Source organism: Erinaceus europaeus, chromosome 17 (genome assembly GCF_950295315.1).
Source record: "Erinaceus europaeus chromosome 17, mEriEur2.1, whole genome shotgun sequence".
Lineage (NCBI taxonomy): Eukaryota > Metazoa > Chordata > Mammalia > Eulipotyphla > Erinaceidae > Erinaceus > Erinaceus europaeus.
In genome coordinates this window covers 12,581,065-12,593,259 of record NC_080178.1, presented here as the reverse complement: position 1 = coordinate 12,593,259, position 12,195 = coordinate 12,581,065, and the positions used below count along the sequence as shown (strand labels likewise).

The 12,195-nt window shown below is 44.1% G+C and overlaps 1 protein-coding gene across 1 annotated transcript in view; it reads right to left on the bottom strand.

The window, feature by feature from the left end:
* LOC103116472 (organic anion transporter 7-like) overlaps window positions 1-12,195 on the bottom strand; it is a 272,851-nt gene that overhangs the window by 2,671 nt on the left and 257,985 nt on the right. The gene's annotated exons all lie outside the window — the stretch shown is intronic.

Sequence of the window (12,195 nt, the reverse complement as noted above, 5' to 3'; positions counted from 1 at the left end):
AAAGTGACTGGTGAAAATCAGAGTGTGACAAAGAAGGGATCAGTGTGTGACAAGGAGGGGGTGGAGCAGGAGAGAATCCTATCATAGAACCACCAATGCCCTGGAGTGCTTTATGTAAAAGTGATTTATGTAAATAGACCAAAGCTTTGGATCAGTAAAATCCCTATATAGGCATATGGTTAAGCAGAAGCCAGGGGTAGGTGGCAACTACCCAACAGACCATGTCATAGGCTGCTGTGAGATCAACAAAGACAGCACCCATCTTTCAATTCTTTCTGGAATCCATTTTCAATGTAAGTTGAGAGGGCCAGGGCTTGTTCGCAGGTAGATCTTCCTGGGCGGAAACCAGCTTGGGTGGGCGATAGGAATTTCTCTGTAAGAGGAGAAATACGTGACAGAAGCAGCCTCTCAAGGAGTTTGTAACACACGGAGAGGAGAGAAATTGGTCTGTAGCTGGTGGCCAGTGTTGGGTCTTTCTTTGGTTTCAAAACTGCTATTGTCTTCGCACGACGCCAAATTTTGGGCATAGATTCAGATTCCAAGATGTGGGACAGGAATGAAGTGAGCCACTTCTTTGCCGCGGGGCCCAAGTTAAGAATGAGTTCTGGGGTGATGTTATCATAGCCAGCAGCTGTTCCCAGTTTAACCCTCTTCAAAGCATCTTCCAGTTCAGACAGTGTAAAGGGAGAGAGTTTTGGAGATGGACAAGATAAACGGAAGTGGGATGACCACTCATGGGAAATTTCTCTTTTCCAGACTGGGTTGATCTTAGCATGTCCAACTTGAGTTAGGTGACTGGCCACTGAGTTTGGAGAGACGGGAGGATGGGAGACGGGAGGGGGTTGGCTACTGGCACCCAGACTATGAAGAAGCTTCCAGGCCTTCCTACTTGAGTGGGTGAAGTTCAGACTTTCCGTGAGTTGTTGCCAGCGGGCTTGGCGTGCTGCATCCAGGGAGGCAATGAGATGGTCAGCCACATCTGGGTCGCCCGACTCATCATACTGCTTTATTAGTTGCTCGCATTCAGCATCAAGACAAGGCGTATAGTTAGCACCCACGAGGAATGGCTTGGGAAGCTGCTTTCTAACAGGATTGTAAGACAGCATACAGTTCCATACAGTTCCCACCACCAGAGTTCTGTGCCCCATTACCTCCTCTGGAAGCTTCCCTATTCTTTATCCCTCTGGGAGTATGGACCAAATTTCTTTTTGTACTTTGTTGTATTTATTTATTTATGTATTAATGTTTTTCACCAGAGCACAGCTCAGCTCTGGCTTATGGTGGTTCAGGGGATTAAACCTGTGACTTTGGAGCCTCAGGCATAAGGGTCTCCTTGCATAACCATTATGCTACCTACCTCTGCCCTGAACCATAATTCTTTATGGGGTGCAAAAGGTGGAAGGTCTGAATTCTGTAATTGCTTCTCTGCTAGACATAGATGTTGGCAGGTTGATCCGTATCCTCCAGCCTATTTTTAATTGAGAGGTCTAATACTGCCCTCCCTCCCATCCTCATGACCACAAGATAGAATGACATGGTCTCCTTCCTCTTGCCCTCAGTGTCATGGCTCAAGTCACCTCTGGTTAAATGCTGTAGTTATCCACCTTCATTTTAGGGCACAGATACTCCCTGTGAGAACCTGATGCAGTAGCTGTGTGTCCTTAGACACTTGTCCAGTCTCAAAGAGTGCCCAGCTCCACGGTGGCATGGACAGGGGTGATGATGCTGAGTCAATGAAGTTCATCAACTATATTGGAGGGAGGTTGTGAGGGGGCAGTGCATATATGTGGGGCTGGGGGTGGGTGGGGAATCTCTGTGATGTCCTCTCAGTATTGCTATAATCCTAAAACTATTATTTAAAAAATGGAAATATGGGACCGGGTGGTGGCGCACCTGGTTTAGTGCACATGCTCTAGTGCACAAGGACCTGCGTTCGAGCCCCTGGCCGCCACCTGCATGGGGAAAACTTCACGAGCAGTGAAGCAGTGCTGCACATGTCTCTCTCCCTCTCTATCTCCCCTGCCTCTCTTGATTTCTGGCTGTCTCTATCCAACAAATAAATAAAGATAATTAAAAAAATTAAATGAAAATAAAGCTGGAGGCTGAGTGGTGTTGCACAAGGACTGTTGTTCAAGCATTTGGTTTCCCACCTGCAGAGGGGAACCTTCACATGTGGTGAGGCAGAGTTGTAGATGTTTCTCTCTTTCGGTCTCTTTCTCCCACTTCCTTCTCAGTTTCTCACTGATGGTATCTTCAAAAATATATAATAAAATAATTAAAAATAAGAAAATAAAGCTTTTCAAAAAAAATTAAGTCATTTTAGAATGTCCTTCCTCTATCTCCCAACTCTCGTCAGGGTTTGAACTCAGAAAAGCTTATTCCCCACCTTGCCTCTGCCACCAGTGACCCTGCTGAACAACCATTCTCCATGGAGGTCACCACGGCCACAGTCACTTTGACTTGAAGATTAAGGACATCACCACCCCTGGGCTGAACTATCCCTAATTCCCTGTACAACACAGCAGACTAGACTTATTCTAAAAACTCTTTGGGACCTCAGGGCCACTAGAAAACAGTAAGAGTGGCCGGGTGATGGTGTTTCTTGCTGAATGCCCACATTCCAGTGTGCAAGGTCCTAGGTTCAAGTTCCCAATTCCCACTTGTAAAGAGGAAGCTTCATGAGTATAGAAACAATGCCACAAGCATCTTTCTCCCTCTCTTATTTTCCCCTTCCCACTTAATCTCTCTATCTCTATTCAATAATAAATACTTAACTAACTAAATAAATAATAAATGACCCCTGTTCTTTTTGCTCAACTGTCCTCACTAGATATCCAATTATTTTGCAAACTGCACTTTCAGCAGTTCTTACTTGAAGGAACCAGATGGACCACATATCCATCTTGCACAAAGATGGCCCAGTGCTCAGAGCCAGAACTGAAAATCTCAGTCAGGTCTCTGGGCTCCAGTTCTTCATGATACTGTAACAGAAAAAAACTGAGATGGTAGAGACAGTCTCCAAGCCAGGGTGTGATCCTGGCTGGGAAGCTGCATCTGGGTCTAAGGACCCCCTCTGATCCTCATCATCTGTCCACAGCAAGGGAAGGAGCAGAACTGTGTGTCCCTGCTTGGTTTGCAATTTTGACTACTTTTTTTTGGTCCTTTCAGATAGGATTTTCTGTGTCTGTCGCTTGTTGCTGCTCTCCTGGATCTACTGAAAGATGTGGTGGGAACCAGAGAGGGGAACTCTACAAAGAAGAAGGCTGGGGGCTGGGTGGTAGTGCACCGGGTTAAGCGTACATAGTATGAAGTACAAGGACTTGAGCAAGGATCCTGGCTCCCCACCTTCAGGGAGGTCGCTTCACAAGCAGTGAAGCAGATCTGCAGATGTCTCTCTCCCCTTCTCTATCTTTCCCTCCCCTCTCAATTCATCTCTGTCCTACCCAATAAAATGAGAAAAAATGGCCCCCAGGAGCAGTGGATTGGTAGTGCAGGCACCAAGCCCTAGTGATGGGCCTGGAGGACTGAAGTATCAGTAGTGACAGAATCTTCCCTGACTCCTCCTCTGTATCATCTCCTGTGCTATTCTTACCCTGAATTGAGTGGGCTTTATGTTCTGAAACTAAGGCAAAGCCCAGGCACAGCACACAGAAGATGAAGGGGCAAGAATATGAACCTTGAGCCTTGCCTGGATAAGGATATGGTTTCCCAGGCAACAAATTCTTGATTAGTTATACACTGGCAGCAATAAATCCCTTACCTTGGCCCAGGCTGCACAAAGTGCTCTCTAGCAGTGTTATTGACTTTTGAGAATTGTCCAGTTTCTTATAGTACACAGACTCCAACATTTTCTCTTAACTATGCCTCATGCCACCAGTCCTGCTTGCCAGGAACTTTTGTAAAACTGACGTGATGTTTGGCAAGAGAAGGGCCCTTCTAAGATCAGAATGCAGAAACATGAATAATTCATAAGGCAAGAGAGGGAATCTCAGAGCAGAAAAGGCTTCAAAGTCCACCCAGCAACTGAAGCTGTCTGAAAAATGTGCAGAAGTAGGAAGTAGGAGGGGTGGAGCAGTGAGTCTTGGGCTCTGAATTCAGCCAGGGAGTTCAGTGCTATCAGTCTCTGGTCATCTGTTATCTGGGGCATCTCATCTTCCTGGGATCCACTGTGCCCTTGCTCTGTCCCCTCACATCCGGGTTTTTTCTCTCCAGCTGTTGACTCAGTGACTTTCAATTCAACCCCTAAAACAAATGCCTTTATAGCCCCAGTCCAGGAACCAATTCCTGCAGTGGATGTTACAACTTCCTAGAATGAATACAATGGCTGTAAATGACATGTATCCATTGCCTGGATTCTGCAAACCACTGTCCCATCACCCTGGACCTCCAGACCCCTCACCCTGGACCCTTCAGGACATTCTAAATACAAGGACAGGTGGGGCCAATGAAAACAGAAATTAAGTCCCAAGAAGACAGTTTGAACTGGGAGAAGAGAATATTCAAGAACTGATACATAATGTTGAATTTAACCCTAGCAATTAATAATGTATATCTGGAAACAAAATGATAGCCTCTGAGACTCAAATCTCACCCCCTTCCCAAAGTCCTTACCACTTATTGTGAAGGAGAGAGGTTCCTTAAAGGCTTAAAATTCAGAAGGAAGGAGGCCTGAAAACGGAGGACTCTGGAGACCAAAAGATCAAAGACCTTGATTCCTCTCTTCCCACCTCCTCTGGTCCCTCTACCATTCACACTCTGTGGCTTTCCCCCAATGAGTCTGAGTGAACTGAGACTCCGTCTTTGAGAGAGGCAGTTTCTAAAATAAAACTCCTCAGCTCCCTCCTCAGAGAGATTCCACCCCTTCACTTTGTGGGCCACACTGAGAGGACCCTTCTCCTTCAGGAAGCCCTCTTGTTGTATGCTTTACATTGGGTTGTTCTAGCTCTCCCCCCCCCCAAGAAAATTGGATCAGTCCTGCTAATTTCGTGGGCCCGCTTGGCCCCGCCCCAAGGAACCCAGAGAGGGTTCCAGAGTTGGAGAGTTGCAGAGTTAGAGAGTGCTTGTGCCACTGCGGGGGGGGGGGGGGGGGGGGGGGAGAGGCAGCAGAGTTCTGTTTGGTGATTAGTTTGTCTTAGTTTATGAATCGTTGTTCCTGAATAAAGAAATACAGCTTCCCTACCCAGCCGTATGTCTCTGCTCGTCTCTGTTACCCGCCAGTGAAGCTAGCCCGGCCAGCTGGAGCCGCTGAATTTTAACAACACCCTCTCAGCCCTGCAGGAGATATTTACTCAACAAATGCTATTTCCCACCAGCCTCCTAAAGATAAATTCTGGGGGCTGGGGCCCAGGCAGTGGGTCACCTGGCTAAACACTCACATTATAGTGTGCACGGACCCAAGTTCAAGCCCCTGGTCCCCATCTGCAGGGGAAAAGCTTCAGGAGTGGTGAAGCAGGGCTGAAGGTGTCTCTTTGTCTCTCCCTTTCTATTTCCCTTTACCCTCTCAATTTATCTCTATCCAATAATAAAAAAATAAATAAATAAATGATTTTTTAAAAAAGTTCTGGGGGGCAGTTGTGGTGCACCTAGTTGAGGGCACATGCTACCAAGTACAAGGACCCCAGTTCAAGGCCCCAGTCCCTATCTACAATGGTGACACTTCACGAGTGAAGAAGTAAGTCTACAGGTGTCTTTCTGTTACTCTCTTCCTCTCTATCCCTCAATTTCTCAATTTATCTCTGTCTTATCAAATTAAAGAGAAAGAATAAAATAAAAATAATTTAAAAACTAAGAGAAAAAGTCCAGAGAGCCTCACAGAAGGAAGCTGCCTTTCTGCTGGGGAGTCAGTGATGAAAAGTCCCAGGAACTTGCCAAGTTCATCATCTGAAAGCCAGCTTGGTGTCCAGCGTCTGTTGGCTGCGGGCCAGTTTTTTATAGCTAAACTGTGTATTTCACTTTCAGTTTCTTCTGATATTGGTAAGAGCTACTATTGATACAGAGATGAGATGGGGTTTGTTGGTATTCTTCATGTTGGTTTGGTCCCCTTCCCCCACCTATGGAAGATTGTGGTTTAGCCCTGCTAGTTTCAGGGGGCCCGCTTGTCCCCGCCCCAAAAAGAACCCCTCAGGATGTCCAGAGTCCCAGCAGCAGCCGCTGGATGAGAATGATTGGGAAGCACATGGTGTGGTGATTTGCCCGCTTGTGAATAAAGATTAAACTGCAGCTTCTCGGCCCAGCCATGTGTCCCAGAGTCTCTGTTTCTGCCAGCTGGCGCCCCCAAATTTAACGACAGGGTTGACCTCCTCCCTCCTAACTGCCAGATCTCTAGCCCCTGAGATAAGAAGTGCACTGGGTTCAAAGCACAGTACTTAGCACGAAGCACAAGGACCTGCACAAGGATCCCAGTCCAAGCTCCCAATTTCCCACCAGCAGGGGGGTCACTTCGCAAGTGGTGAAGCAGGTCTGCAGATGTCTATCTCTCTCTATCTCTATCTCTCTATCTCCCCTCCCCTCTCAATTCTCTCTGTTCTATCCAACTGAAAAAATGAAAAAATAATGGCCTTCAGGAATAGTAGATTTGTAGTGCAGGCACAAAACCCCAGGAATAAGCCTGGAGGAAATGAGAGAAAGAAAGAGAAAGAGAGAGGAAGGAAGGAAGGAAGGAAAAAGAAAGAAGGGAGGGAGGGAAGGAAAGAAGGAGGGAAGGGAGAAAGAAAAGAAGAAATAAATAAAAAGAAAGAAAACTGTTGTAATAATCCTGCTGGCCTTGTTTTTTTTTATAGTTGTAGTTATTATTGTGGTTGTTGCTGCTATTGTTGTTGCTGGATAGGACAGAGAGAAATGGAGAGAGGAGGGGAAGGAAGAGGGGGAGAGAAAGACACCTGCAGACCTGCTTCACTGCTTGTGAAGCGACATCCCTGCAGGTGGGGAGCAGGGGCTCGAGCCGGGATCCTTATGCCAGTCCTTCACTTTGCACCATGTGCACTTAATCTACTATGCTACTACCTAACTCCAACAATTTTTTCTTCTTTTCTATTTTCTTTCTTTCTTTCTTTCTTTCTTTCTTTCTTTCTTTCTTTCTTTCTTTCTTTCTTTCTTTTTTCTTTTTGCCTCCAGGATTATTGCTGGGGCTCTCAGTGCCTGCACTACAAATCCACTGCTCCTAGAGACCATTTTTTCCATTTTCTTGCCCTTGTTATTTATCATTGTTGATGTCATTGTTGGATAGGACAGAGAGAAATGGAGAGAGAGGGGAAGACAGAGAGGGGGAGAGAAAGATAGACACCTGCAGACCTGCTTCACCGCCTGTGAGGTGACCCCCTGCAGGTGGGGAGCCTGGGGATTGAAACGGGATCCTTAAGCTGGTCCTTGTGCTTTGTGCCATGTGCGCTTAACCTGCTTTGCAACTGCTTGACCCACAGCAGCAATTTCTATAAGGATCGCTCAGGCCCCACTGATGTGTTCAGAGCGGTGTTGGCTGAACGGCGAGGTGGGGCTCTCTTTTATCATAGGATGTGTTGGTTGAAGTGGAAATTCAGGTGTCACTTCAGTTGTTCTCCACTGATCACCCATGAGAATCTCTGGAAAGGTCAGGTGGACAGATGGGCTCTGTTGAACCCAGACAAGGAAGAAGTGTTTAGTCCACCAGGAGTGGGTGTATTTTAGTTTTCCTACAGAGTTCAGTTGACAGGAGTGACGTGAGATAGAAGTCTTTTCTAGCAGCAATTTCATGGGGACAGGTGTGTGTGTGTGTGTGTGTGTGTGTGTGTGTGTTGCTATGGGTAGGGGGGAATGTTTTATTTTGTCTGAAAGGTCCCTGTCTTACTTTTCTGTCCTTTCCTTGGCATTTTGCCGAGAGACCTGATCTCTCAGGGGGCTCCCTTTGTGCATCTCTTTGTGACTCTAAGTCACAAAGTACATTTTTTTCCTCAATAACCTTCCAGAGACATGGAAATAGTCGATTAACTCAGTACTAGTGAGTTGTACACACACATGTATAGGTGTAAACCCATTCCCCTTCTTCTTCTAGTGTTTGCCCTTCTTCCGTAGCCAGTCAACAGCATCAGGTTGAGCCTGATGTAAAGTTTCGAGACCTCCTTTGAATCTGGAGAGGTGGCAGTCGTTGACTATGTGGGTCATAGTCTGTCTGTAGCCGCAGGGGCAGTTCGGGTCGTCTCTGACTCCCCAGCGATGGAACATAGCGGTGCACCGGCCATGGCCATTCCCCTGAAAATGTATAATTCTGGGATCAGGCAGTGGTGCTGTCAGTTTCCATGAACAAGGACCCAGGTTCAAGCCTCTGGTCCCCACCAGCAAGGGGAGAGCTTCATAAGTAGTGAAATAGTGCTGTAGATGTTTCTCTCTTTCCCTCACTATCTCACCTTTCCATCTTGATTTCTCTCTGTTTCTATCCAATAAATTAAATATAAATATAAAATATTTAAGAAAATAAAACTTATAATTCTGCAAATCACTGTTGAACCACTAATAATAAGAAAATTATGTTCTAAAAGGATTCACTACTGTGTCATTTCTAAAGTCCCCAGGTCCCCTACCTGTCTGCTGTCTTCTGTCAAACTCTAAAGTGTTGAAGAGCCCCATATATATATATATATATATATATATATATATATATATATATATATATATATTCAAAATCAGGTTATTTATTATTGAGTTTAAATTCCTTTTTGCATATATTATATGCATATATATGATATATATCATATATATACATATATAATATAGCCCATCCTCACTGAATCTCTCTTTTTTCTTTTTTTCTTTTTAATTTTCATCAGGGTTATTGCTGGAGCTAAGTATGGGCACTAAGAATCTAACCACTGTGGTGGCCATTATACCTTTTCTTCTTCTCCTTCTCCTTCTCCTCCTTCTTCTTCTTCTCCTCCTTCTTCTTCCCTTCTCTCTCTCTTTCCTTCCTTCTTTTTTTACTAGTGATTTAAGAATTATTGACAAGACTGTGAAGCCTACTTAATATATTTCCCAAGTCATATCTGAGCTATGTAGCTATTCAGCTGTATCAGAACTACTTGGCTGTAAGGAATAGATAGAAATGTGTCTATCTCTTCTTGTCCATATCCATTTGTTTTCTAATTACTGGCTATTTATCTAATATAGGGCATGGTGGAAAAATAGATGAGAGATGTCCTATCTAAAACAAACAAGGAACTGACTTTTTTGAAATGACAAGGACAGACTCCTCAGATGAATTAAAAAACAAACCCCCCACAATATAAACAGGCTACTGCTACAAAGCATTGTCACCATGGAGCCAGCAGAGGGGACCATGTGTCCTTGTTCCAGTACTGGAGGTAACTTGTAGCCTGTTCTTCCTACTCTTGAAATAAATTGGAAACATTTATTTTCCCTGGTGAGAGAGCACCTACAAATAAGATAATCAGTGGCAACTGAAAGCTGTGGTTTCTTTCTTAACTGTTCTTTGACATCTGAAAAGCACCTGTGTTTCAAGGTTCCCAGAGACAGCCCCACACCTGTGTTCTGTTGTTCAGTCAGCCATTTGGTCATAACACTTTCACATCAAATTTTAGAAAAAAGAGGGGAAAAAACTATCATAATTAAGACACATAACATGTAAAATGAATTGTCTCATCAATATTTTGTCAGTACATTTAAGACATGCACATAAAACAAGTGTTTTCTGGGAGAGAAAAAAATAACAAAATCAACCACCAGTATTATTCTTTTTAAAAAATTTTTTAAATATTTATTTATTCCCTTTTTGTTGCCCTTGTTTTTTTTTTGTTTTGTTGTTGTTGTTATTGTTGATGTCACCGTTGTTGGATAGGACAGAGAGAAATGGAGAGAGGAGGGGAAGACAGAGAGGGGGAGAGAAAGATAGACACCTGCAGACCTGCTTCACCGCCTGTGAAGTGACTCCCCTGCAGGTGGGAAGCCGGGGCTTGAACCGGATCCTTACGCCTCCTTGCACTTTGCGCCACGTGCGCTTAACCCGCTGCGGAACTGCCCGACTCCCACCAGTATTATTCTTGATGAGAAACCTCTTTTGGGACACAGACCTTCAGAAACTGAGCTGGTTGAGGCCACAGCAGACTCTCCCCTTAGGCTGCTGGCTTGGAGCTGAGAGGTCTACGTGGAGAGTAACTGTGGGGCTGGTTTAGAAGTCCAGGAAAGGCTGTTGAGGTTCTGGCTGGTGTTGCAACTAGAGTCTACTTCTGCCTCCAGTTCTCCCTCAAGCATCCTTGATGGCAAACCAACTTGGACCACATGGAGAAGGGCATTCTGGGAAATGTCACTGCAGATCTCCTGAGGTTAGCCAAAACTCTCTCTGTTAGTTCACTCTTTGTCAGCTTGGCATCTACACACCCCTATTTTTTTATATTTTATTTTTATGTATTTACAGGATCAAAACAGAGGTAAATCTAGAAGGGGAGGGAAGAGAGAGAGGAAGACAGAGAGACACATGCAGTAGTGAATCACAGCTCATGAAACTCCTCTACAGATGTGGACTCAGGGAGGCTTGAACCTGGGTCCTTTCACAGTATAATATGTGCATTCACTAGATGCACTACCTCCTGCCTCTAACACAAACCTCTGAAGCAGACTTCTACTTACCAGCTGAATGCATTCAGTCATAAAATCTTAACTCCTCTTATGCACTGTGGAAATGCAATGCATGCAATGGAACAATTGCATGAACTATGCCAGAGAGCCAGTTTACTTCTGCTTCAAAGTGACAGAGTCCTTTATCCACTTTATCCACAACTTAATTAATAAACAATAGACTTTACAATGATTTGTACATCTTGAGGTACAAAGTAGGGAAAAGGAAAAAAAAGAATGTCTAAAATATATTTATATCAAAGCAAGAGAAGAGAAATATAGACAAACTCACTTGGGTGATCTAACTTTGTTCAACTTTTAGTTAGTGTAAATATGATTCACGTTCAATAGAATCAGGACTCTGAATCTTGACTTTTGATCTTTTTCAGGGTCGTGAAGGGTGGCACAGTACTCTTGCAATGTTTAGTGCTGAAAAGAATCACACAAAGTGCCAAATGTTGGCAGAAACTCAAGATCCAGCAGGTCATGTCGCCAGAGTGTTTGTGCACTTTTTGTGTTTTCACATCCTGCCATGTTTACAGAAACCCACCTAAGTCCCCTTATTCTAGTGAGATGAGAAAAGACTGTAAACCATTAATCCCACCAATAAAGAAAAGAGAGAGAGAGACAGAGAGAGAGAGAGAGAGGAAGGAAGGAAGGAAAAAAGGAAGGAAGGAAGGAAGGAAGGAAGGAAGGAAGGAAGGAAGGAAGGGAGGAAGGAAGGAAAAAAGGAACTCTGCTTCACTGCTGGTGGGAATGCAAACTTCCTTTGGAAAGTTGTATGGAGAAACCTAAAAAATAAATACATAAAATGGAATTACCTTCTGATCCAGCAGTACCACTCTTAGGCATTCATCCAGGGCACAGTCAAGCACTAATTAAAAGGGGCATATCACCCCTGTGTTCATAGCTCTATTATTCACAATAGCCAAAGAGTGGAAGCAGCCTAAATGCCCATCATCAGGTGACTGGCTAAAGAAGCTATGGGGTATGTAGTCCATGGAATACTATTCTGCAATCATAAAAGATGATGTTATGTCCCTTGGAACAAAATAGATGAAATTGGAGGCAATTATTCTTAAAAAAAAAAAAAAGTAAAGAGATGAAAGACAACCACCAGATGTTTTCACTCATATGTGGAATCTGGAGACCTGACCTGATTTACATGATTTCAAAAAAAAAAAAAAAACCCAAACAAAGCAGGATCAAGCAAACTGTTTGTAGTACTTATGAGAACTCTGGTGATTATTTTGAGGAGGTAGGAAGCTGGGATACAGAACTTTGGTGGTGGATGTCATATGGAACTATACACTGTAATCTTACAACCTTGGAATGAACTATCAATAATAAAATTTTTAAAGAAACAAAGAAAAGGGGTCAGGTGGTGGTGCACCTGGTTGAGTGCACATGTTACAATATGCAGGGACCTGGGTTCAAGTCTCTGGCCCCCACCTGCAGGGGGAAAGCTTCACAAGTGGTGAAGCAGGGCTGCAGCTCTCTCTCTCTCTCTCTCCCTTCCCTCTCAATTTCTGGCTGTCTCTATCCAAATAAATAAATAAAGATAATTTTAAAAGAAATAAAGAAAATATAAAAGAC